We start from the raw sequence: 24,366 nt of genomic DNA, 5'->3' as shown, positions 1-24,366 counted from the left end.
GTGTAAAACCGTTTTGGTACTATAGATATGTATGTAGCGTAGTTTCCCTATCCCAGAAACTGTGGGGTCCCAATTAGCTAGTTGAATGATGGCTTCGAAACTCATACATATCTAAAAATAGATCATGTGGTGTGGAGTTCTTTCATACAGCATAAAAGGTGGAGTGACATATAGAAACACTAACTCTGATTTCTCAGCATGATTCTGAAAGCCGGTTTCAAGTGAAAGCTCTTTGGAATGGAAAAGCCTCCTGGAGATTGTGCCTCCCCTTATATATGTAAGTACCATAATCCCCCGAGGCCAGAAACTCTGGGTCCTCAAAAACCTAGGTGAAGGTAGGCTTCCACTCACATATGTTTCAAAAATGGAACAAGTGTAGAAGAATACCTTTATCTCACCTAAACAGCAAGGCTAAATCTCAAGCACTTACCATGATTTCTCTGCATGTTTACTTGAGTAGATTTAAAGCTAAAAGCATTTTTCGCTCAGAAACCTAGTTAGAGCTTATACCTGCTGTTATATATATCGGTCGGGCAGTGCCCCAACACCACAATTCTGTGTTTCCAGTAGTGTTGGTGAAGGATGGCTTCCACACACTTTCGGTTTTCTCTCCTCCTCACTCTTCTGCTTAGACATCAATGCAGGTTGTGTATTGTGGAAGCCAAGGATTTTTTTTTCATTTAGGATCATCCTCGGAGAAAACTGAGACCTGCTTCTGCTTCTTTTCCCTGCTAGATTTCCCCTTGGTGCATTTCAAATTCTCAAGATTGTGTTCCTTTAAACAAGTAATTATTTCAAAAAAAATGAGCAGGTTTCCATAGGGCCATTACTTCTTTTATATTCTTGCTTTTTAATACCTCTCTTCCATCTCTTTATCTCTAGGTGTCTTATTTCTATGTCCTTTGGTTTGGGCTGATGGCTAATCAGCATTAGTGTAGAAATTGTTGCTTGATATTACTGATCTATATTCTTTCCATGGATATTTGATTTATCATTGGATTTTAGGGAAGATAGTTTCTTTAAAAAAATTCTGGTAAGTAACTTGTGGGGGATTCTGATTCTCTTGGCCTAGAATTATAATGCTTAATTTCTGAATAAGTGATACTTTCATAGAGCTCAAAATTCCAAAGGTTTGAGTGCCACCACTGTCCCGAAGCCTTTTATAATTTTCTTTGGGGGCACCCAGAACTGAGTGTGTGTGTGTGTGTGTGTGTCCTTCTGGACTTAGTTTAGCCTGAAATGAGCAAAAGGAAGTACCCCTCTTTTTACACAGACGACTTTCACAAATTGATACCTTTTAAAAATTTATGAACTGTAATGTTGTAGAATTTTACAAGAGGCAGTGACCTTCAGGGCTGTCAGCAATGGAGGCAGAACAGTTGGAGGGACAGCAGGTGCTCGTGCTCAGTGGCTGAAGTCACACAACATCCACGGCCACCTCTGGTTAATCTTATAGAGTTGGTGCTGTCTGCAGGCATTCAGGGCTGTGCCCTCCTCCCCACCATACATATATATTAGGAAAAGTGGTGAGACTCAGTATAAGAAACAATAAAGAATGAGTAAGGGAAATTGAGTTTATTGTTTTTAAAAAGAAAAATTAGCATCCATGTAGTTTAATTTCAGCTCCTAATAGATTGATGTGTTGACATTCACAAGGATGCGTAAACACCTGCAAGATCTTGTGGCGGCACCGGAGACTCTGAAGCAGCAATCACCACACACAAAGTTCACTGCTGCCCTTGACAGCCTTATAGATTTACTTGATTAAGAAAAGGCCATAGATGTTAAATATCATCATTTTGAGAAACGAGTTCTTTTGAAATCTTATATACTAATGTAACTGAATTGGATAAAGAAATGCTAAATGTGTAATAAAGTATCCAAAGAGGAAATGATTACTGAAAACACCACAAATTGAAGAGGACCACAGCATAATGTGCATATATATTTTAATGATCTGGAAGATTCAGCTCAGCAGTGTATTCAAGACATCTAGATATGATGTCAAAAGGGGGTGTCTTTGGATAGCTTTTTGTGAATGTTAGAGTGAAGTCAGGGTCAGGTACACAAATTAGGTTTAAAAGCAAAAGGTGAACCAGATTTCTTTTCAAAAATCTATTGTGTCTGTTTAGAAATCATCAAATCCATGGGTCAAGGTAAGAAAAGAAAAAAAAAAAAACTAGTGACCACGTGACTGTTTCAGGAGCTGGTTGTAAAATGACAGTTGACAATTGTGTAAATTAGATATGATCTTGATGTCCAACTGACCCAAAGAATTTTAGTCCATGTGCCAAAAATATATCAAGGAATAAATAGTGATCTATGTTTTGTCAGATCTTTTATCCCCCCTTCAAGCCTGCATTGTGATTGGGAAACTAAGAACTTCTACTGCAGGGAGGGGGATTTTCAGAAATGGAATGTCCCCCAACCGAGAAAATAAAGAAAATGTAGCCATACAATGTAGAGACACAGGGAGATCTGTTGAGCCAGATGACACTTGCTTTACTGTCAACTAGTAGGAGGTGCAGGTTTTGATGAATTGGGTACAATGTTGCTGCCTTTCTCAAGGTATTGCCCAAGGCTCTTGAGAAGCGATGAATTGGGGCCAAGGAATTAGCCTCCGATTGCCCTTTGCCATGGATGTTGTCTGTATTCTCCACTTTTAAGCTTTAGCTTAGACAAGTTGTAGCGTTTTGCCAAGTGAGCTACAGACAGGAAGTGAGTCTTGAAGCACACGGCTCTTTCCTCCTCACTGCAGCAGAGAACCTCTGCATTGGAGCTTCCTGAGATGTCATCGATGGTCATTTTTCATGTTAGGAATCAGTAAGAATGCTATGTCCATATGGATGAGGAGGGTAAGATTTCAGTCTCTAAAGTGGTAATGATGGGTTGACATTTTCACTTAAAGAGACTCACATCAACAAATGCGTGTCTGTTCTGGACCAAGAAGAAGCAAGTGTTTGAAAAAGAATAGCTTGAAAGGTCAGTGGGACATGTCAGGCATCTTCTTCATGTCTTCAAGTTCGGGTATCAAAAATGCTTTTCCTATCCTGAGTGATACTGACAATTTGCCGTGCTCTGTGCCTCATGAATACCAAAGGCTTTCCTAAATAAAAATCTAGAAATGGTAACATTCTTGATATGTGTTAAACCAGGGGAGATGAAGTAATTAAAATTAGTTCCAAATTCTGATTTTTTTAAGGACATCAATTTTATAGAAACTTTTGAAGAATTAAAGTGACAGAAAATTACAAAGCACTTTTCCTTCTGGTAAGAAAGGGTTCTGTGTTCCTTTATTGATGAGTGTAACATAGAATCAGTACTAATATTGTTTGTATTGTACTTAGTGTTTACAGAGTGATTCACAGATATTCTCCTATTTCATCTGTGCAATGACCTCTGGAAGGTAAGATTTCCTAGTTATGCTTTTTAATGTCTATTTTTAGCTCTGTCTAAAAGCAGATTGATTGAGCTCCATTTGCTCAATTTAGAAGGCTGGACTGATTAATTGTGTCAGAAAATTCCAGGAGGCAGAGGAAAGGAAGAGACATGGGTTCTACACGATGGAAGCTGCTCCTGAAATGATTTGACCAGCAGTCTTATCCATTTTTCCCAAGGCTGGAAACAGAACACAACCCAAGACATGGATAACAGGGAGCCCATGTGACTCCAGCCTTGGCATGTATAGTCACGGCTGTACTCCTGTGCCTTGGAGAGGAGGATGCTTTGGGTCTCTGTTCTACAAAATCTGTTTTGCTTCATCTCCGCAGTGTCTTGTTTTATTGGCATATGCTGAAACTTGATTTACATTTCATAGCATTAAAACAAAAATCAAGATCTCTTTATAATTTATTAACTATTTGGTAAATAGTTTTTGGTGAATATTGAACTTTATTATTAGGTCTTACCATGGCAATGTACAACACCTAGTTCCCCAGATAACAGCAGTGGCTTAAACATGCTAAAATTGTATTTCCCTCTTACATAAAGAAGTCAAGCAATCGGTAGCCCAGGGCTGGTTTGCATGATGGCCCCTGGGTCAGAGAACAAGATGCCTGTTATCTTCAGCCCATCAACCTGATGGCTCAAAATGGCTGCCTGAGGGTCAACCATCAGGTCCACATTCCAGGAGCAGAAAGGAGGGAAGAAATGTGCTTCAGTTCCCTTTTGGGATAGTTCTGTAAAGTCCCTTGTAGCTTTCCTGCTTTTATTTTGCTTTAGACAGAGGGCTGAGAGACAGCTTTCTATGAGGTAAGATCAACTCACGACCAGCCATCTCCCTTGAGAGGAGTGGAGGGAGTGGGCGGGAAGGAACCGATCATCCTGCACATGGTGTAAGACACCACGATGAGCCGCCGGGGGCCTCTGCAGTCCGTCCATTGCTTCGGGCTGCACTGAGCAGTTGGTAACGGTTGAGATTTTCACGTAGAGGTGCGTGTATGCTGGAACAATTGCTCGGTTCATTTAAACTAGTGGCGACCAAAGCACGTTGGAGAACACATTTGTTCTCACCTTCTAGCCAGTGACCCTCCCGCCAGGTTTCTGTCCTGCTGTTCATTTCCACGTTATTTTCCAAGACTTCCGGAGGAAATGTAAGCAGCCTGATGCTCAAATGCTTTTCTGTGTGATTACACCCTTGTTCTTTGCAGGAACAATAATTTACCTAGAAAAGAGTGGACGAAATTCCAACCCTCCATTTCTTTAAAGCTCTGAGATTTGGTGTTAGGAAATAGAAGAAAATTCCAGAAACACCCTTAAGAAACATTATTCTTTCAAATGTGATATGGAACAGCAAAAGACAATATATTTTATAGAACAATTTTTAAGACAACTGAATTGGCAGTAAGTTCACATAATGAAACTTCCAACAATTCTTTATATTTCTCCTGGAAATTCCTTGGTACTTGGTGTAAATTATTAGTAATTAATATCAGCTTTCTATTCTTTCTCTTCCTGTAGTTGTAGAGTTAACATGAAAATAGCTTCTTGTGTAACTGAGAAAGCCTCCTGGTCAGTCTTCTAGTTAAACAGCATGTGTGCATTTCGGTGGCAGGTGTGCTAAATAGTAGTTTTCAGGCCCTTGAGGGATGCCCATCACACCAGCACTGCGGGAGCCTATTTCTCACCCACGACCAGGTGAGACCCTCCTTCCTTCCGCTGCCTTGCCCAGGCCCCAGCATTCTGGTTCTTTCTCATGACCCATTTTCATAAAGTTCAGCCCTGCACCAGCCGAGCAAGCCTTGGTTTCTCAAAGACCAGGGTCTTAGTTCTAGGCTTTCTGTTAAAGGACAGTGTATAAAATCAGGAAACTTTATATGTCTTTTGAGGCCTCAGGATCTCTGCAATTAAAACAAGAACTTGAGTTACAATACTATTCTTTTCCACTTCTGAATTTCTAAAACTCCACACAATAGCTTTTTTATTAATTAGCTAAAAATTTTTCCAGAATATATTTTTCGAAGGTTCACAAATATCTGTTAATTTATATTTAAAGATGCTATATTTAAGAAATGGAATAATTATTTACTTTTAAAAAGTAATTTAAGTCAAGAAATGTTTGATACTGAATGTTTACTATGAGTTCAAGTATGTAAGCTTAATTTTTGTGGTACTGTCAATAAACCACACAATGTGAGAGTTCTGGGTTAAGTTTTATCTGGGGCAAAATGAGGACCAGAACCCAGGTGACAGCATCTCAGAGAGCTCGGAGTAACTGCTCTGAAGATGAGGGGGATCTCAGCATAATATGAGATTTCATTGAAGTGGGATGTGCCGTCAACTATACATTAAGTCAGAGGCTGCTGCTAGTCGAGGAACAGGTGTCTCTGTTAATGATTTTAGTGCTTTTCTAGATAGGAGGAAATGCAAGAAATTGGGCTCTTAATGTTTCCTGAAAATGTCTATCTGAAAGTTTTCTGCCCATTTTCCCAGAGCACAGAGCGCCCCATTCCTGATCTCCACACAGATCTACTTTCAGAGGGTGTTGAAGGTCAGCAGCTGCAGTGGCTCATGACTTAATCAAATCAGAGGCAGATGGCAAGTGCCAATTTTTAGTTGACAATATGTATATATTGTAGGAAAAAATGTTACTTTCCAACCCTACCCGTGTTCTAGTTTTAGTTAGAGATCAACGGATAACTGTGTTTGATGACTTAGGTCAGACGAGGGGGCGACGGGGTCGTCTCGTGAGCCGGCCAGTGCTCTATGTCAGCCTCCTTGATCACATTCAATTTTCTTTCTCTTCAAACAGCATGCATCTGATTTTATGAAGTTTGGAGCCTGTCCTGAGCACATGGGGTCTGGAAGTGGCCCTGTTCCTGTGGTCTTTGTTTATTCTGTGAATTATGGTGTGAATCTTTATGTGCCCAAGCTTCATCATAATTTCAAACTTAAAGGATTTAAATATGGGAGATGGATGCCAAGTTCTGGGAATAGATTTTCAGGATAACAGCCAGGATTGGTAAAAAGTAGGGAGAATGGATACAGCCTTTAAAAAGAAATGTTATTTTACAATTTCTGGCAGATAAATTAAAGTGTTTGTTGGGATTCTGTCAGGAATGTTTAATTGGGAGACCTACCTCCCATTTTCATGAAATAAAATAATTTTATTATTTGTTTAGTGCCTACTGCCTAACAAATAAGTATCCCCTATGCATATAGTTTTATCGTTTAATCTCTACAAAGATTCCCTGGAGAACACAAGTGTCACAGGTGAGGGAACCAAGATCGTCCAGGGTATGTGGCTGGAAGGCAGATGGGCTGGATGGCTTACCCTCCAGGCTGAGACAGGGACACCAAGGTTTATTGACAAGCGTGTTGTTGAAGTGGTTTATTTAATACTTTGCTTCCTTGATGAAGTGGATCTCTTGAAATTGTTTATGTCTGGATTATCTTCCCCTCTCTCCTCTGCCTCAGGACTTCTCCTCATAAGTAGTATGAATTCAGCCTGAACTGATTCAGGAAAATCAGAAAATAAAAAATTAGCCCACACAAATGCCTGATAAGTCTTTGTATTTCAGTACTTCTTAAAACTCTTAGAAACGCAAGGAAGGTGTGTTACCTCGGGGACTGAGTGCATTTGAAGTGTGAGAAATGTAAGTGTGATCTGGTAAAGGCACAGGCTCTATAGACAGTGATCCGGGTTTGGATACTGGCTCCCCTAAGTACTGGAAACATGACCACCCAGAGCCTCAGTTTCTTCATGTGTTAAATGGGCTGATGGAGCTCACTTCCAAGTGGCTAGGTCAAAATGAGATGGTACGAGTGACTCTCAGGCAGAATGCTTGTAACAGTGCTAGTTGCTCTTGCTGCTTTATACTGTCTTCTTAGGTAATTCCGTTGTCCATTGGCTTGCAAATACCTCCTCATTTGCTTTAAAAAAATAGCGTGCCCTAAAAATTTTAAAAATAAGGAATGAAGATTCACTGATTAATGCTGGTTGTATTTTTATAGGTCATTTATTAAAAAAAAATTAGGAGTTCTCTAAAGAGAATTTATTCTGTGTGCCTAGAATATGATTCAGTTAAAAATGATTTTCCTTTAAATACTTTTCAGAAATTATCTGTGATATTTTTCTTGAATAGTAGTTTAAGCTTTCTGAGGAGGTTTTATATTTAGAAAAGTTTATTCTTGTAACAATTGACACGTTAAATAAATGTATCAAACCCTGGACAGCATAAAGCCCTTGCTTTTTTTTTAAATATATATAATTTTGGTGGTTAGTGCTATGACATATTATTATTTATTAACGGTTTTTATTTTGCTTCTGGGTTGTCCTAGATTTCGGCGCATGTTCCTGGGAAGGCCTCTCGGGCAAAGATGGTTATTTAAGAAGGTTGTCATTGTAAATGCTCTCAAGAGGATTAAACAAATTCCACAGCAAATAAATGAACATGTTTGGAAGGTTTTCCACCCTCATGTAATTTCCAGAAAACAGACATGATTCACTTGCTAAACCAAACACACAGGTACAGTAATGAGCCTGGCTCACATGACTGGACAGCACGGAGGGAGCCTCATCTATTGGCCTGGGTTACGCTGCAGGAAGCGCAACTGAAATTTTAATTAGAATTTATTTCCAGCGAGTGCTGCTTCCGTGTTTTTCTCCCCAATATAAGGAAGTGCCCTCTTTGCCTGGCCATCAGTCTGCAGAGCCCCTCGTCTCACACACTCCCCTGTTCATCAGAAGGCTGATGGAGCCAGTTTGCTTAGACACACTTAGCTACACTCGCAGCGGGGATCATCAGTCTCTTCTGTGTGTTCACCTCCACGTGCAGGGGAGAAAATCGACTTTTGCTGCCGACAAACGCTAATTGACTACCAGTTGTTTCAGAGGGACTGTGATGTTGAAAACTGGTGTCCCTTTCATTTTTATATGTTGGATGCTGACAAATTGCACGGCCACACCCCCACTGTAAGTACACCCACCAGGGAGGGTGTCGGAGCTTGAATCTGTGTGTTTTAGTATTCTGATTATGGCACTTGTCAGCTTTCAGTGTTCTCGCTGGGTTTGGGAGACTATTTCTCAAGCGATTTCTTTGGCTACCAATAAATTTGCAAAGCCGTCTCCTTCAGTGGAGTTCCGATGAGCTGAGTTGGGAGGGGCATGTGAAATTGAGGCTGGCAGAGAGGTGCAATGAAAACTAGCCACCATCTGGTTACCTCTCATTTTTTATGGGCCAAAGATGCTTGTCTTCTTTTCTTTCCTCCTCCATCCATCCCTTCAGGTCAGGGAGTCGTCTTCAAGAATTTCATCCTAAAATGTAAAGTAATGATGAAGGCATTGTGTTTCTGTTGTTGATTTCATTTGATTTGCATTCATTGTTAAAGATTTTCTGGTGAGGTTCTTATGAGCTCTTAAAAGCTGGAAGAGCAGCACAACCAAGGAGAGAAAGTCAGAGAAACGAGTCAGCGGCCCCTGTGAGATCTGCGGGACGAAGGCAGGAGGTGGGGCAGAGGCAGCACCGTGGCCTCCCCTGCAGCCCTGAAGGCAACGTGCGCATGTAAAGCCAGCGTCTCTTGTCACCATGTGTTCTAACAGGACTCCCACTAAAGGAATGCGAGGAGATTTGGGGAGGCCTTACCTTTTACCGTCTGGTCAAACATCTTTAATGCTGACTTTATTTATTCAAGATGACACAGAGATCACCTGCAGAGCGTGAGGGAGTGGTGCTTGCTTCCTGTCTTGCCCGCCCCAGGCTCACTCATCTGACACCTGATCCTCGTAGGCACTGCAGTGCCCGTGGGGGGAGCTCTGCTCCTCGAGGAGCTGGGCACGGGAGTGTGCACATTGGAGCCGGCTGCACCAGCGCTGATACATCTCTATATGTTGAGCCCTTTGTGTAAGTAGTAGAGGTGGGATCCAGAGTCTTCCTGTGTCTATGGAGTTCTCCAGCAAAGCCAACTTGGAGGAAAGAAAGAAAATGCCTACTGTTCCATGACTGTGTCCTAAGGGTTTAAAGCTCATGCGGAGCACACGTGAGATCTCATTCAGTAAATACTCTGGGGTCTTTACTCTGACTTGTCATGAATTTGGCATTCTCATAATGTTATTTCTCTTAAAACATGTCTAAGCAACCATTTTTGTGTGATGGTTATTGTGCGTAAGTGTCCTGAAGAAACTGTTGTGGATGGAAGTGTGGGCATCAGTGGTACAAGAATGTTTGGTGGCCCTGGGGGCTGCCCGAGCTCCACACCATTTGTTACCAGCAGTCTTTCAGATTGCATCTTATTCCAGAGCTCACCGGGGCTCCCATCTCTCACTACGTGTCTTGAGAGAATATTTGTTCAGAGGGGAGGGGACAGGATGCTTCCAAGTCTGGGTTCTGGGGTTCCCTGTCTAAAGGTGGCACTGGCACAAATCCTTTATTCATGGAGTAATGAAGCCCCCCAGTCTCGTGGCTAATTGGGACTCCCTGTCCTTCTTCATGTTAGGAGACTGAGGGCTTGGGTTAGGCCCCCAAACCTGTTTTTGGTGAGCTTTCAGCCCTATCACACCACCTGTGTTTTCCCATTTCAGTCACATGACTTTGATTTTTGCAGGTAGGTGTGAATCCTGGACATTACCTGGGACATCCAGGTTTCCCCTACAGTAGGGACAGTGAAGAAAGTTCACCCCGTATGGTGTGTTCGGTGTCCTCGAGGACAAGTAGGGACCCACAGATAGATGTCTGGATGGGTGGTGATCAGGCCCGAGTCTTGAAAGAACCGAGATTCCATTACTGTTTTAAAAGTGAAATTGAGGGATTAATTCTGGAAGGTCTGATGCAACTGAGATTAAAATTATTATATGGTTTTTATTGTTAGCAGAAGTGGTTTTTAACCCTTAGACCCAGTCCCCCCTATTTATAATAAATATTTTGTAACCTTTCTTTTCTGGTGCCCGGAAGTGAACGTCATAGAAAATGTAACCTAACTATAAGTATGATAAACAAATAGACAGGTAGATGGAAAGATGGGATACCCAAATTCTTATATTATGGGGTATTTTATATTCTACGCTAATTATTGACCTCTCAGGACAAAAGGCACATACAAAGGGAGTCACTTCTAATAAACTATTTTTCCAACCCTTACCTAACTGGGAAACAAGTGGCTTCACAATGAGCACCTCCCAGGTCCCCGGGGAAATCTTCTTGTCAGAGTTACACTTGCTTATGGTGTCCTGTGCCAAGTGCAAGCAGATGCGGTTTGGAAGCTGCCCGGAGGCTGACTCCGGGGATTCCTTCTCCATCGCAGCTGTGAGGGAGCCTTGCCTTTCCTGACCACAACAACAGAGGCGATTTTGAATCTCTTAAAACTGCCATACCAGTGTATATCACAACCCTCACAAGATACGTTGAATAAAGTAGAAAACTTTAAGTGTTTCCTTTAGGATAGAAATAGGGTATAAAAGAAATCATGAATTAAAAAATTCTAGTGCCCGAATAAGTGCTACATTACACTGGCTGCATCATAAGGTTAGAAAACTTCATTACCACTTTAAATACCACATCTTATAGTTAGATTTTATTAATGTTTTTTCCCTAAAGAAAAAAAAATCATTTCATGAGTTCTTGCGTCATAGATGACGAGCAGAGTGCAAGTGTAAAACCAGGAATCTTGATGCTGGTTAGTCTAGACCATCTCCGTCACTGCGCAGATCATCTTTACTCATTTTACTGCACTTTTTAGAATCACCTTCTCACTTGGAAAAACCCCTGTGACAGTTGGATTTTTTAGTAAAACAATTCTTTTTCTTACCTAGAACATCAGTGATGTTTTCAAGATGATAAAAAAAATTTGCCCATGGCATTTAAACAGTTGCTAGTTCTCGTAATTTATGGCTCACTGTCTCGTATTTATCACAATTGGAGAACTGTGTTTACTTTCTGCAAATTCTCATTGCTTTGGTGACGCAGGGACACGTGTCCTTACTGGATGGATTATGATAGTAGTTGTTTGCATTCTCTCCCTAAATTGGAGTCCTGTGTTATGTTTCCTGTTAACTTAAAAAATAGGAATATTGTTAATTACCTAAATATCTAACCTCACACCAGTGATGCATATCAAATTGGTCCAAATAGGAATTCCAACTTTAAATGAGGCAGTAATTTCACAACCCACTTTTCCAAAAATTTGGATTGATGGTTCAATTATACCAGGGACATTAGCTGTTTTAATTGAATCAATCATTGCTTTCTTCAATAAAATTTTCCATTCCATCTGCTCTTTTGGTTAATTGTTCTTCAGTGTTTCATTTGCTTTCTTTCCCAAAAATATATGATTTTGGCTTTTGTCATTGAAAATCCTTGCTGGTTTTGCTACCTCATGCTGGAGAGGAAGGCTTGTGACTGTTTTATAGTCACTGGTTTCATGTTTGTATGAGTGCTTAATGCCACGTTGCAGGGGTGTGGAGACCTAATGAAGTGTGTACATAAAAGGCTTATTCTACACTGAGTGCAGGGTTAGTGTTCACAGCCCATGTCATCAGTATCATAATTAATCCATTAAAATCATCATCTCTTAATCAGTGTTTTCCTTCTAACGTCTCCAGGAGAGGAAATGTAGTAGTCTAAATGCAAATCTTTGCCAAACTTTCAGTCAATTCAATACCTTTAAAGCTTTGCTTTCAATAGGACTGTGTGCCTTCTATCCCTAATTCTGCTCCTCCTGACCCAGGACGCAGTCCCCACAGCTGATGATCCATGAGGTACTGGATTCTTGATCTCATGGCTCTGTGTGTTCTGAGACATCTGGGGACTTCAGCACTGTTTTAGGGGCTTTGGGTCCCACCTGTTCATAGCATTGCTGAGATGAGATCTGTGGGTTCACCCTCATTCTTGACTGTATGGTGCATTTTTTCTAGAACCAACACACGCCACCGTGGCAGCACTACTTTGAACACGTGCTGGGGCAGCGTGTGCTTGTCAGTTCTTGGGTTTAAATTTTCTGTTCTAATTTCTATAATGGGGTATATTGACAGATAAACTCCATGTAAACAGAAGCTCTGTGGGGTTTTCAGCAACTTCTAAGAACATAAATATTCCTGAAGCAGCTAATCTTCCTCCCAACAAGTGAGGAGCAAGCCGGCAAGTCCTGGGGGCCTGTGGCGGCCAAGCTGTGCAGCCCAGGCTGCTCACCGAGGAACAAGGAGAAAATCTTAAAAACCTCCTTCCATGCTGTCTTTCACAGAATCTCAGAAATGAAAGTTTTAATATCTAAAGAGGGGTGATTTTTTAAAATAAATTTTTTATTTTTTTCCTTTTTCAGTTTTATTAGGTAGAATTTTTACAGTTCAACTTCACATAAACATATTGCATGTAAATACATGTATAGAGCATACTGCATTTTTTAGTTTACATATATGTACTAATTATTGTTTCTAAGAACAGATTAGAGCTTTAGATTTTTAAAATTAGTTACCAGAGGATTAAGGACATCTACAAAAGAATAAACAGAATATGGTAATCCAATCACAAAGGACAGTCAGATGTGCTTGCATATATTCAAAAAATCAAAACAATATTTAGTTCATTTGTGGTCTTATTATTATTGCTATTAATTTTAGATTACTCATAAATGAAATCATATGGAATTTTTCTTTCTCTTTCCACCCCACTTCACTTAGAATGACAGTCTTCAGGTCCATCCATATTGCTGCAAATGGTATCTTTTATGGCTGAGTAGTATTCCATTGTATATATGTATCACCTCGTCTTTATCCAGTCATGTGCTGATGGACATTTGTGTTGTTTACATGTTCCTTGTTCTATGTCTCTTCTGGCAACAATTACGGATTTTAAATATTTTCCACCTTAAAATCCTTCCTGAAGGAGATGTGGTAACTGGAATCAAAAACAGTTACAGCACAGGGTTGTGTGTGATGGGCCCTGGGGGCTTGGTAGAAAGGTTGGCAGAAAGGATTTCAGATTCTGATCAAATGAGTTCTCCTCTTGTAGCCCTGCTGACCGCCTCTCTCACGGCCTGCCCTACAAGTCTGACCAGTCCCTTCTGTGAATCCTACTGTATTGTGCACAAATTTTGTCCAATTGATGTCATCCAGAAGGGACCTTAAGTGAGGCACCCAAGCTCCTGTGTTGGTTTCTTCCATCAGCCCTTAACTTCCTTGGGAGCCAGGACTGTCTCATTGCCCCAAGGATCCCTAATGCCTAGTGAGATGCCTGATAAAGCTGATACTTAACGAGCACATGGGTCAAATGGAAAAACCTGATCAAAAAAAGGCCCTCATTTTTCAGACATGCCTACTTGAGCACATAGGGTAAAATGACATGTCTTCTTGGATTTGCTGTCAAGTACTTCAACAAAGGACAAATAAAAGAACAAAGGTCTGAATAAAGGAAATATGGAAAAGTTTGTGAATACCTTAATCTGGGTGATGGGCTGATTGTACTATACTTACTGATGTACACTTAATTTAGTTTATAATTTTACTGTCATTAGCTGAATAGCAAGTATTAATACGTATTAATTGAAATCCTTAGAACTGAATAAACTTACCCCACACAAAATCCTTAATATCCTAGTAGTTTGTCTTTCAGAAATCTTTTCCCATAAAGACAGGAAAAAAGGGAAATGCAGATCCGTGGACTATTTCCACGTTGTCAAAAAACCAAAGGCCGATACAAAAGAAGAGATTGTAAAAAAGATAAAGAGGCTGAAATCAATGTCCGGAAAACCTAGCTAACAATCCTAAATGGCCCAACTTAACTAACCTCAGCACTGCTGCATCAAGAATGGGGCAAATAGCACCTAGTGGATTTTTTTTTTTAATAAATAAATAATGATCCAGTTCCTACCACAGGCAATTACGATAAGACTGAGTATAAGTTCTAACACCAACTAGTGTACAAATCATAATTTCTACTTGATTCAAACTGCTTCTTCTATAAAATTTGAATCTTTTTATTCTTAAGACAGATTTGTGGCCTATGACCTAGTGATAGAATTTTCAACTGGCTTGTATTAAAAAAGTTCACCATAGTGAGAATTTATTACATCAAGTATTCCTTTTTGGGAAACCCATGTGCCTTGTCACTCTCTTTCATAAGATTTCCTGTGGAAAATTCAATCCTTCATTCAGGAAAAGGCTGAGCAATATATCTCATGGAAAACCTTCATAAACTGCAACACAAGAAAATGAAAATGAAAGTGAGCAGCCCGTGAAGCCAGCAGAAACACAGCGCACGGCTGTGTTCTCGCCTCGAATTTCTGTAACCAGCAGGGAAAATGTGCATTTCAAGAAATAGACATAAACAATTTTCAGGACCTGAGCACACAATTTCCCTTTCAGGGTTTAGTGGGCTTCCATTTAATTCTATGAGAAATGTTTAAAACAACAGAACAACACCTGAGATAGGGTTTAAAGTAACTTTTATGTCTTAGTGAAAATAAAGCCAACTGATAGTTATCATTTTTACTTTATTTGATCTCACTCTCTTACTTTACCTCCCCAACCTCCTCCACAAAATGATGGTGAACATCCCCTCCTGGGTCAGAAGGCTAAGTGGAAAGTACCAATCAAATGGAGGTGTGCTTTGTTGTTTATTTTTCAAAACAAACAAGTTTCATTCATGTGATTTAATAATTAAGATCAGAAACAAAGTCTACTCAATAAATGGTAGCCAACACATGTCATCATAGCTGCTCATCAGGTTTGGCCCCACGTTACACACTTTTACATGGACATGTGCCATGTGCTGTCATGGGAAACGGTGAGTGGGGACAGGGCCTCTGCTCTCACAGGGCACACAGCCTGGTGGGGGAGGTGGTGTTCAATCATTGCCCTTTTTTTTTAATGTACTTACAAATTATGGGAAATGCTATTTAAAAACAACAAAATGAGTCAATGAAAGTGAAAAATACAAGGACAGTATTTAGGCTGAGGGAAGACAGGGAACCTCTTTGAAGAGCTGACACTCCACTGAGACCCAAAGGACAACTCCGGTGCTGCAGGTGAAGGGCAGGGACACATTGATAAAGGGCTGATATCCAGAATATACCAAAATCTCTTTAAACTCAACAAGAAGGATGAACAACCTGATTAAAAAATGAGCAAAATGCCTGAACACACACCTCATCAAAGAAGAAATCTAGATGCCAAAGAAGTCTATGGAAAGATGCTCCACAGCATCTGTCATCAAGGGGATGCAGACTGAAACAGCGAGGTATCACTGCACACCTGTCAGAACTGCCAAAACGCAGAACACTGAAAGCACCGAATGCTGGTGAGGATGTGGAGCGTCAGGAATTCTCATGCATTGCTGGTGGGAATGTAAAATGGCCCAGATATTTTGGAAGACGGTCTGTCAATTTTTTACAAAACTAAACGTACTCCTAACATATGATCCGGCAACTGTGCTCCTTGGTGTTTACTCGACGAAATGGAAACTTATGTCCACAAAGAAATCTGCATACAGATGTTAATAGCAGCTTTATTCATAATCACCAGAACTCAGAAACAACTAAGCTGTTCTTCAGTAGGTGAATGGATAAACTGTGGTCCAGCCAGAAAATGGACTATTATTTGGTGCTAAAATGAAATGAGTTATCAAGGCATGGAAAAGACATGGAGGAACCTTAAATGCATATTACTAAGTGAAAGAAGCCAATCTGGGAAGGTTCCGCAAATGTCTGATTCCAACTGTATGGTGTTCTGGGAAAGGGAACACCAAAGAGACTAAAAGATCAGTGGCTGTCAGAGGCTAGAGGGGAAGGAGCAATGAATGAGGTGCAGCACGGAGCATTTTAAGGTCACTAAGACAGACTACTCTGTATGATGCTGTGACGGCGGATACATGTCATTGCACATCTGTCCAAACCCACAGAGTGCACACCACCAAGTGTAAATCCTAGTGTCAAGTCTGGGCTCTGGGTGATGATGACGTGTCAGTGCAGGTTCACCCATTGTCGCAAATGCACGCTCTGGTGCAGGCGTCAATAGTGAGGAGCTGTGGGGACAAACTGCAGTTCATACACCGAATCCAGCCCCAGCCAACGCTGTTAATAAAACTCTGTGTGTGTGTGGAATGTCCGGCTGCTCTGGCGTCTGAACAGCAGAGCTGAGCAGCTGCACCAGAGATCAGGAGGTTTGCAGACACTGAAATACTCCCAAGCCCTTGACAGAAAAAGTCTGCTAAGCCCTGTTCTAAACGAATCAGGATTCACCCTGATGAGGCAAGACAGCAGGGCCCAAACCAGGCATGGTTAATGGGACTGAAGCAATGTTTTAGTTCCAACACCTTTGCTGAAGTCCTGCAGATCCAGCGACAGACTGTAGCCAGGAAGCGTCTGCAGAAGGAGTCGGTAGCAGGCCTTCCCGCCAGGCTCCGTGATGCCGGGGGCCGCGCGCTGCACGGGGGCCACCCGCTTGCAGAAGGCGGACTTGCGGTGGAAGCCGATCAACTCATAGAACTCGGAGAGGATGCTGCACTGCTGAATTCTCTCCTAGGAATGCTGAAGCACAGGGAGAAAAGCAACAAGCATCTGAACGAAACATGTAAGTGAAAAAAACCCGTAAAAAATTTTCCCTTAAAACAGAGACCCAATGACACAGGAAGGAAGAGGAAGGCTGACTTCGTGCACTGATGGGACCGGATGCAGAAATGCAGGGAAGCAGCGCTGTGCAGACGCTCCAGACCCCCTCTGGGCCCCACCTTTCCGCGTTCCTCCTCTCCTTTTATTAGAAAGGCCCGTATTACCTGAAACAGAGGAATCTGCTACCTAAACATGGGACACAGAGAAGGGAAAGAGGAAAAGGACGGGAAAGTAAAGGAACAACAGTTCATCTAGACCCTAGGGTTTGGGCGGGAATTTCACCAAACACACAACCTCTCAAAACACAGAGCACACAGTGAGAGGCTGACAGAGTGACTGCGACTTCTGCTCCTTAAACACCAGCTACCTGCCAGCACACGCTGTGACCGTTACAGAATCATTACAATCATTTCAGAAAATATTACTACCCCGGCTCACAGGCAAGGAAATCTGAATCTCGGGGAGGATTTATTATCATCCTGGACAAATTCCCACTGCCCAGAAGTGTCAGAGCCTCCGGCAGACCCTGGACTAAAATGCTCCTCATCACCACGGGCACTGAGTCTCAGGCTGAGGCCACGTTAGGTCTGCACGGGCCCAGAGCATGAGTCTGTGGGACAGGGAGTGGTCCCACTCGAAGTGCCAGGCCAAGGCCCTCAGGAACCTATGTAATGAAACCAAATACCCAAACTCATTTCCAACCCGCTGCCCTGTCCGGGAGGACTGCTCGGCACATCTGTGCTGTCACCTGTGCACAGGCTGTGCAAGGGGCCCAGACAGTGACGTGACGTCCCAATGGAAGTGGCTCGGAGACCGCTTCATCACAGGACAGACTCTCCCGGCTTCCAACGTTAACTCTCCATTCCATTTCCAACTGGAAAGTAAGTTTAGACTTGTTTTCCTCTCCGGAAACAGAGTGGTAACATCAGCGGGAAACTCAAGACTGAGGAAGAGTCTCCTGGCCATTTGGAAGGATAGGCTGGGGAGGGAACAGAGACAGGGATCAGAAAGACCCGTGTTCCAGTCCAAAGTCTGCACGTCACTCGCTTTCACAGTTTCCTTATTAATACAGGTGATAAAATCTAATTATGATTGTTGGGAAAACTAAATGAAATAACGTATGCCCCTAGCATAGGTGTAAAATCCTAAATGAGTGTTCCAGAAATGGACGTGACCATGGTTAGATACTGTCTGCCAAGTCTTGTGTGCTAAGCTCACATCAGCCAGCCAGAGATGTGCCAGAGAATGCCTCAACAGCCAGCAGCCTTCTCCAACTTGGAAACTCACAGTGTCCGAAGAACAGGCAGTGGTGGATGCTTTGGGACACTCTGGAGGTAGCACTCCAGTGATGACTTTAAAAAGCTGGGGAGAATTTAGGGGACCATACAGTTCAAATACAGTAAACTCATTCCATGTCTACAAATATTCATCTCTAGCCATGATGATTCAGAGAGGAAATACATATTCAAACGTACATCATTTTCCCACATAAGTGCATCAAAACAATTTGGAAAGAATGTAACTTTCTTCTCTAGATCACACAGTGGGGATTACGAGGTTTGTACTGAAAGCCTTATGTGTAAATCATCTGCAAAAGTAACTGGGTCCATTATCAGTCATCATCATTCGAAGGGAAGGATGGAAAAAAACAAAGCCAAGCTAATACGCTCCGGTATTTTGTTGGGTTACGTTGTCACAGAGGAGACGGACAGGTCATCAAGGAACCACTCGGCCGTGATCACGGAACCAGGGAGCGGGATGGGAGGCAAGATGTAAGGCGCAGCCGTAGCTGTGCCCGCGCTTCTAGGCAGGTACAAGGTGTCAAAATAGTATGCCCACGTCCTCATCACCTGTCATGCATTAAAGAGAAATGGAAACCTATAAACGGCCAATAACCTCGGTGGGTACACCGTCCAAAGAGCAACGTCACAGTTTGACAACTGGCCATCCCGGTTCCCTGGTTCATTCTTGAAGAACCTTAAAAACCACTCCTCTGTCCTCAAGAAGTGCTGCCTACTTGTCCTATCTTTGGCTCAGGGATACAGCACGTTCACGTGGACTTTAATGTCTGCACAAATTTGACTGTCTTTTTCCAGGTTCACTTGTCCATTCTGAAGAGGCCTGAGTTAAGTCCAAACTCCATAAGATCAATTCCCTCCAGTGACAACTCAACGAGCCTGCAATTACAAACCAACTGAACAGGACTGTCCTCAGCTAAAAATGTCACCCGCCCTTCACTGCTTTCTTAATCTCCTATCCTGGCTAATTGCAACAGACTAACACCACCCTCCACCAAGTTCCCCAACTATGTCAAATAGAAAGTAAAGTCCATAAAAGAGGAGACAACTCCATAGTCACCTCTGAATTCCTAGCATATATTAATGTCAATAAATAGAACTATGATTATGGCTTCTTTCCTTTAAAACCTTTCTGGTTATTTAAATGAGACCATGGAAGGGAGGAGTTTGGGTCCAGTATCTTGATCCAGAAGACTCTGGAGATCTTTTTCGGAATGGCTGCCCACTGATTCATTCAAAACACAACTTCTCTTCCGGGAGAAGCTGTGATTTTCTGCCAGGAGTTTGTTGTCACTCTCATGCCAGAACAGATTTAAACTAAATACTTACATTGGATATGTTATTTTTCCCCGCTTCCAAAAAAATTGACTTTCCTTACTTCCTTGCCTTGAGGAATGCTTTTTTAATTTTCTTTCTAATTCACCCTTTTATAAAGCAGAATTCTCAGGATGTGCTTGGCCTTACATAAGAACAGCCATCCAACTCCCAGTGTGAGAGTCCTGGGGCTCACCTCCTGCCCTCCTGTCAAGGCAACTGAAACTCAGTTCAGGAGCCAACTGTTCCCCAGGGCTTCTAAGGCTCACGTATCTCCCAGAATCCCTGCTTTCTGGTTTGACTTGGCTTCTGAGGATTTCCCCTCACTTTCTTGACAATTAGCTGTGCAGCTTGAAAGATGAGGAAGGAAGGTATAATTTCTTAATCAGCATTTTAAGGAACTTATGTAATGAAGGTTTTCAAGAGTTTCTAGAACCCTCAAATGCCGAGACAGAAAACACACTAGATATATTCTAAATCTAGCTATCATGTGCATTTTTTATTTGCTTTTGTTTTCTAAACTGCTAACAGACATTTTTTAATTAAAAAATAAAATAAGGCCCCAAATAGGATAGAACATTGAAGAGGAAACAAAATTAAAGGACAAAGACAGAAAAATGATAAGTACTCTAGAAAGTTAATAGAAAAAATACACTATAGATCAGATCAGCAGTTCTCAGTAACAGCTAATTGAAACCTGACCATGAGGTAAAATGTCTCTCCTGTCAGGAGACGGCCAACAGAAAACAGAATTAAATCAACAAACTAAAATTCTAAGTCTGGCGAAGTAGAGAAGTCTACCAGCTAAATGTGTTTTCTTCTGGAAAAGAGGGAGACTCACAAGATCTTTTCTGTGGAGCCTGAGCCCAGGTGAGGATGGTGAAGTGAGCTCTGTAAGTACCCAATTAGCAAAGTGAGTGATGAATAAAGAGACCTGAGCTTTGATGACAGAGATGATACTTACTATTCACTTGTCCTGTAAGTATGTCTTCACGTTCAATGACCAATAACTTGGCGTCCTCAGGGATTGAGATTATAGGAAAATGCACAGCCCGGGCCTAGACCTCCTCTGTGATTGTGGAACTGCACTTAGATGTTTCAAGGGAACCTCCAACTCCACCTGCAAATAGCTGACTTCACGGTGCTCCTCCCATAGCGGTCCTGCCCAGGGCCTCTTGTCGGGGGGCAAGGTCTCTCTGCCTCTCCCAGCTCAGTCCCATCACTCACAGATGTGACTGGACCCCTCCTTCAGGGCCCAATTTCCTCAGTCAACGAGTCACACCACCCAAACCTCACCTACCAGGTTCTCACTGGCACTCCCTCAGCACTGACTCTGTGCTGGGGACTACGCTGCACATTGTGCACACGTTACCTCACTGGATCTCCACAGAAGTCCTGGGAAGTCGGTATATCACTGCTTCAATTAATAAGATAAATTGTTTCACTTCCTTGAGTGCGTCATCCAAAGTGACACGGCTACTGAGCCACAAACCTGGGACTGAAAACCACTTGAAAATTGAACACTGCTACACCAAAGAGCCACCCTACTCTGACTTATCACATCACCTCCTGCCGAGCCTTCTAAATGTTTCTAAGCATTCTACAAGACAAAAGTGATCTACGAGAGCACCTCTCTCCCCTACTTAAAATCTGACAATGACTTTCCACTTCCCTTAGGAGAAAGCACCACTGATCCTGAGCACAGACCAACGGCCCGGCATCCGCGTTCCCTGCGCGGCCTCGCTGCCTCACCCACCACGCAGCACTACACGTGCCTTGACCAGGACAGGGATGCTGACTCTGTACAACCCGTGGCTCGTCTTACTCAAACAATGATCACCCTCTTCAGTGCTGACTCTCAGAAAAATGTTTTCTCTGGATGAATCAGTATCTTTTTCCTTACAACTTCCCATCATTGATAATGAGCTCCCCCCAAAAGAGAGAAAACCTAATCCTCAGACTCCTTATCTGTAAAGTGTGAATAACAAGGAAATATGAGAGGTTTTAAGCGAAATAATATTCATGTGAAGCAAAGGGACAATTCCCAACATACAGTAAGCACTCAATATGTGCTTACTTAATATTAATAAAATAGATTCCATTCCAGCAACCTTAAATCAATGCTTTATGGCTTTGTCCAAAAGACTACCGACAAACTATTGGACAAACCCCTTTGAGCAGATCCGCCCAAGCGTACTGGGATAGGTAAGACTTGACTCCAGTTACAGCTGCAGCCAACCAGCACTACGGGGCAGGGGCAGTTTGCTCAAACTCTTACATTTTGTTTGTGCATTTAGTTGTAGTTATTGAATAAAGACAGGTATTATATAGTCAAAGCTCCTGAAACATAAATCTTCAAAGATTGATGCAAATTAGTTTCAAGTACAACACTCTCACTAGAAATTATTTGAAAATTATAGTCTTAGCTCCTCCACACATCGAAAGGGCATTTTCTTAATGTATCTGACTATATACACTGAAAGGATTGTTTAAAAGAAATTAAGATGAAGCCATAATGAATAAGCTTTCAGTATAATCTGCACAAAGCCCCAAACAAGGGTCTCACTTCTCACTTCCACATAGGTGTTCAGGTAGCTTAACCTGGGTCTTGGTTTCTTATGACACGGGGGTGGGAAGAATTGTGGATAGATTTATGTAGCAAATATAAATCTAGGGTATTTGCTGTGTGGGAATCCTAGAAATAAATAAATTGATATATAGTCCCACCCTTAGGAAGCTCAGCCTTTCCAATTACAACAGCATTAAAAATAAAATGAGAGATATATTTAACAAAATTTTACAAGATTTGCACATTGAACATTTTGAAGTATCACCAAAAAAATTTAAAAGATCTACATATATGGAAGGCATCCCATGTTCATGGAATGGTAGACAATATTGTTAAAAATGTTAAGACTCCCGAAAGTGATCTACAAATTTAATGGAATCCCTATCAAAATTCCAGCTGACTTCTTTGCAAAAATTGAAGAACTGATGCCAAAATTCATATGGAAGTGCAAGGGACCCAGGTCAGCCAAAACAATCTTGAAAAAGAAGAGCAAAGTTGGAGGACTCACTCAAAGGTTACTACAAATCTATAGTACTCAAGTCATTATGGTACTGGCATAAGTTTGGATGCATAAATCTATGAGACACAATAAAAAATCTAGGGGGGAAACTTACATTTACAGTCATTTTTCCAGAAATGTGCCAACAAAACTCCATTGAAAGAATAGTCTATTCAACAAATGGTGCAGAGACACCTGGGTATCTGAAGGCAAAAGAATTAATCTGGAATCTGGACCCCCGTATTTTATATAACAAATAAAATATTAATTCAAAATGGATCACAGACGGAAACGTAAAAACTAAATATATAAACTTTCTAATAAAGACATAGTTTAAATCCTTGTGGTTCAAGGATATGCTATGGCTTCCTAGATACAATACCAAGAGCACAAGTGAAAAACAAGAAAGATAAAATGGACTTCATCACAATTAAAACCATTTGTTACAAAGGACATCATCAAGAAAGTGAAATGAAGGGGAAGGGGGTAGCTCAAGTGATAGAGTGCGTGCTTAGCAAGAAAAATAAAATGAATAAATCTAATTACCTCCCCTAGAAAGAAATTGTTTTAATGTTTAAAAAAACTAAAGTGAAACGACAATCTGCAGAATAGGAGAAAAATTTTGCAAAGCCTATATCTAATAAGAGACTAGTATCCAGGATATAAAACAAATGCTTACAACTGACCAATACAAAGAAAATCGACCCAAATTTAAATATGCCAAGTATTTAAATAGATACACAATTGGCCAATAAGCATATGAAAAGATGCTCAGCATCACTAGCGAAATCAACATCAAAATGATATCTGATTTTACACTCACTAGGATGGTTATAATCAAAACATGGACAATAAAAAGTGTCGGTCAGGAGGCAGAGAAATGGGAACCCTCAATACGCAGCCATTGGAAAGGGGCAATGGTGCAGCTTCTTTGGAAAAGCCTGGTGTTTCCTCAAAAGGTTAGAATTATATGGCACAGCAATTCCACTCCTACATATAGAGTCATTCCTCAGTATCCTCGGGGGGTTCGTTTCAGGAAACCCCCACCCTGGATACCATAATCCAAGGATGTTCGAGTCCCTTTACAATCAGCCATCTGGATCCATAAAGTGGAAACTACAGATATGGCGGGCCAACTGTACAGCCAACAGAATGAAAATATATTCTCACAAAAAGTTGCACCTCAATATTCATGGCAGTATCATTCAGAGTAACCAAAGGTTACAAACAATATCCATCCATCAATGAACGGATAAACAAAATTACCAAGAATAGTCCCACAAACTTTTGGTCATTGAATCTTTGACAAAGGAGGTGAGAACATACAATGGAGTAAAGACAGCCTCTTCAGAAAATGGTGTAGGGAAAAGTGGACAGCTGCATGTAAATCAATGAAGTTAGTCTACTCCCTCACAGCATACACAAAAATAAATTTATAATGGCTTAAAGACTTAAACATGTAGACAAGACACTATAAACCTCTTAGAAGAAAACATAGGCAAAACATCTGACATACATCTCAACAATGTTTTCCTGGAGCAGTCTACTCAAGCAATAGAAATACAAGCAAAATAATACAAGTAGGATCTAATTAAACTTACAAGCTTTTGCACAGAAAAGGAAACAAAAAGCAAAACAAAAAGACAATCTAT

The 24,366-nt window shown here is 41.4% G+C and overlaps 1 protein-coding gene across 1 annotated transcript in view; it reads right to left on the bottom strand.

Moving 5' to 3' along the window:
• Nucleotides 1-14,854: 14,854 nt before the first annotated feature.
• LOC135320895 (uncharacterized) overlaps nt 14,855-24,366 on the bottom strand; it is a 142,665-nt gene continuing 133,153 nt past the window's right edge. The window contains exon 30 of the mRNA XM_064484092.1: nt 14,855-16,953. The gene's annotated coding sequence lies outside the window, so the exon portion shown is untranslated. The remainder of the gene's footprint in view (nt 16,954-24,366) is intronic.

Source organism: Camelus dromedarius, unplaced genomic scaffold (assembly GCF_036321535.1).
Source record: "Camelus dromedarius isolate mCamDro1 unplaced genomic scaffold, mCamDro1.pat HAP1_SCAFFOLD_180, whole genome shotgun sequence".
In the NCBI taxonomy this organism is placed as follows: domain Eukaryota; kingdom Metazoa; phylum Chordata; class Mammalia; order Artiodactyla; family Camelidae; genus Camelus; species Camelus dromedarius.
This window is presented reverse-complemented; position numbering and strand designations above follow the sequence as displayed.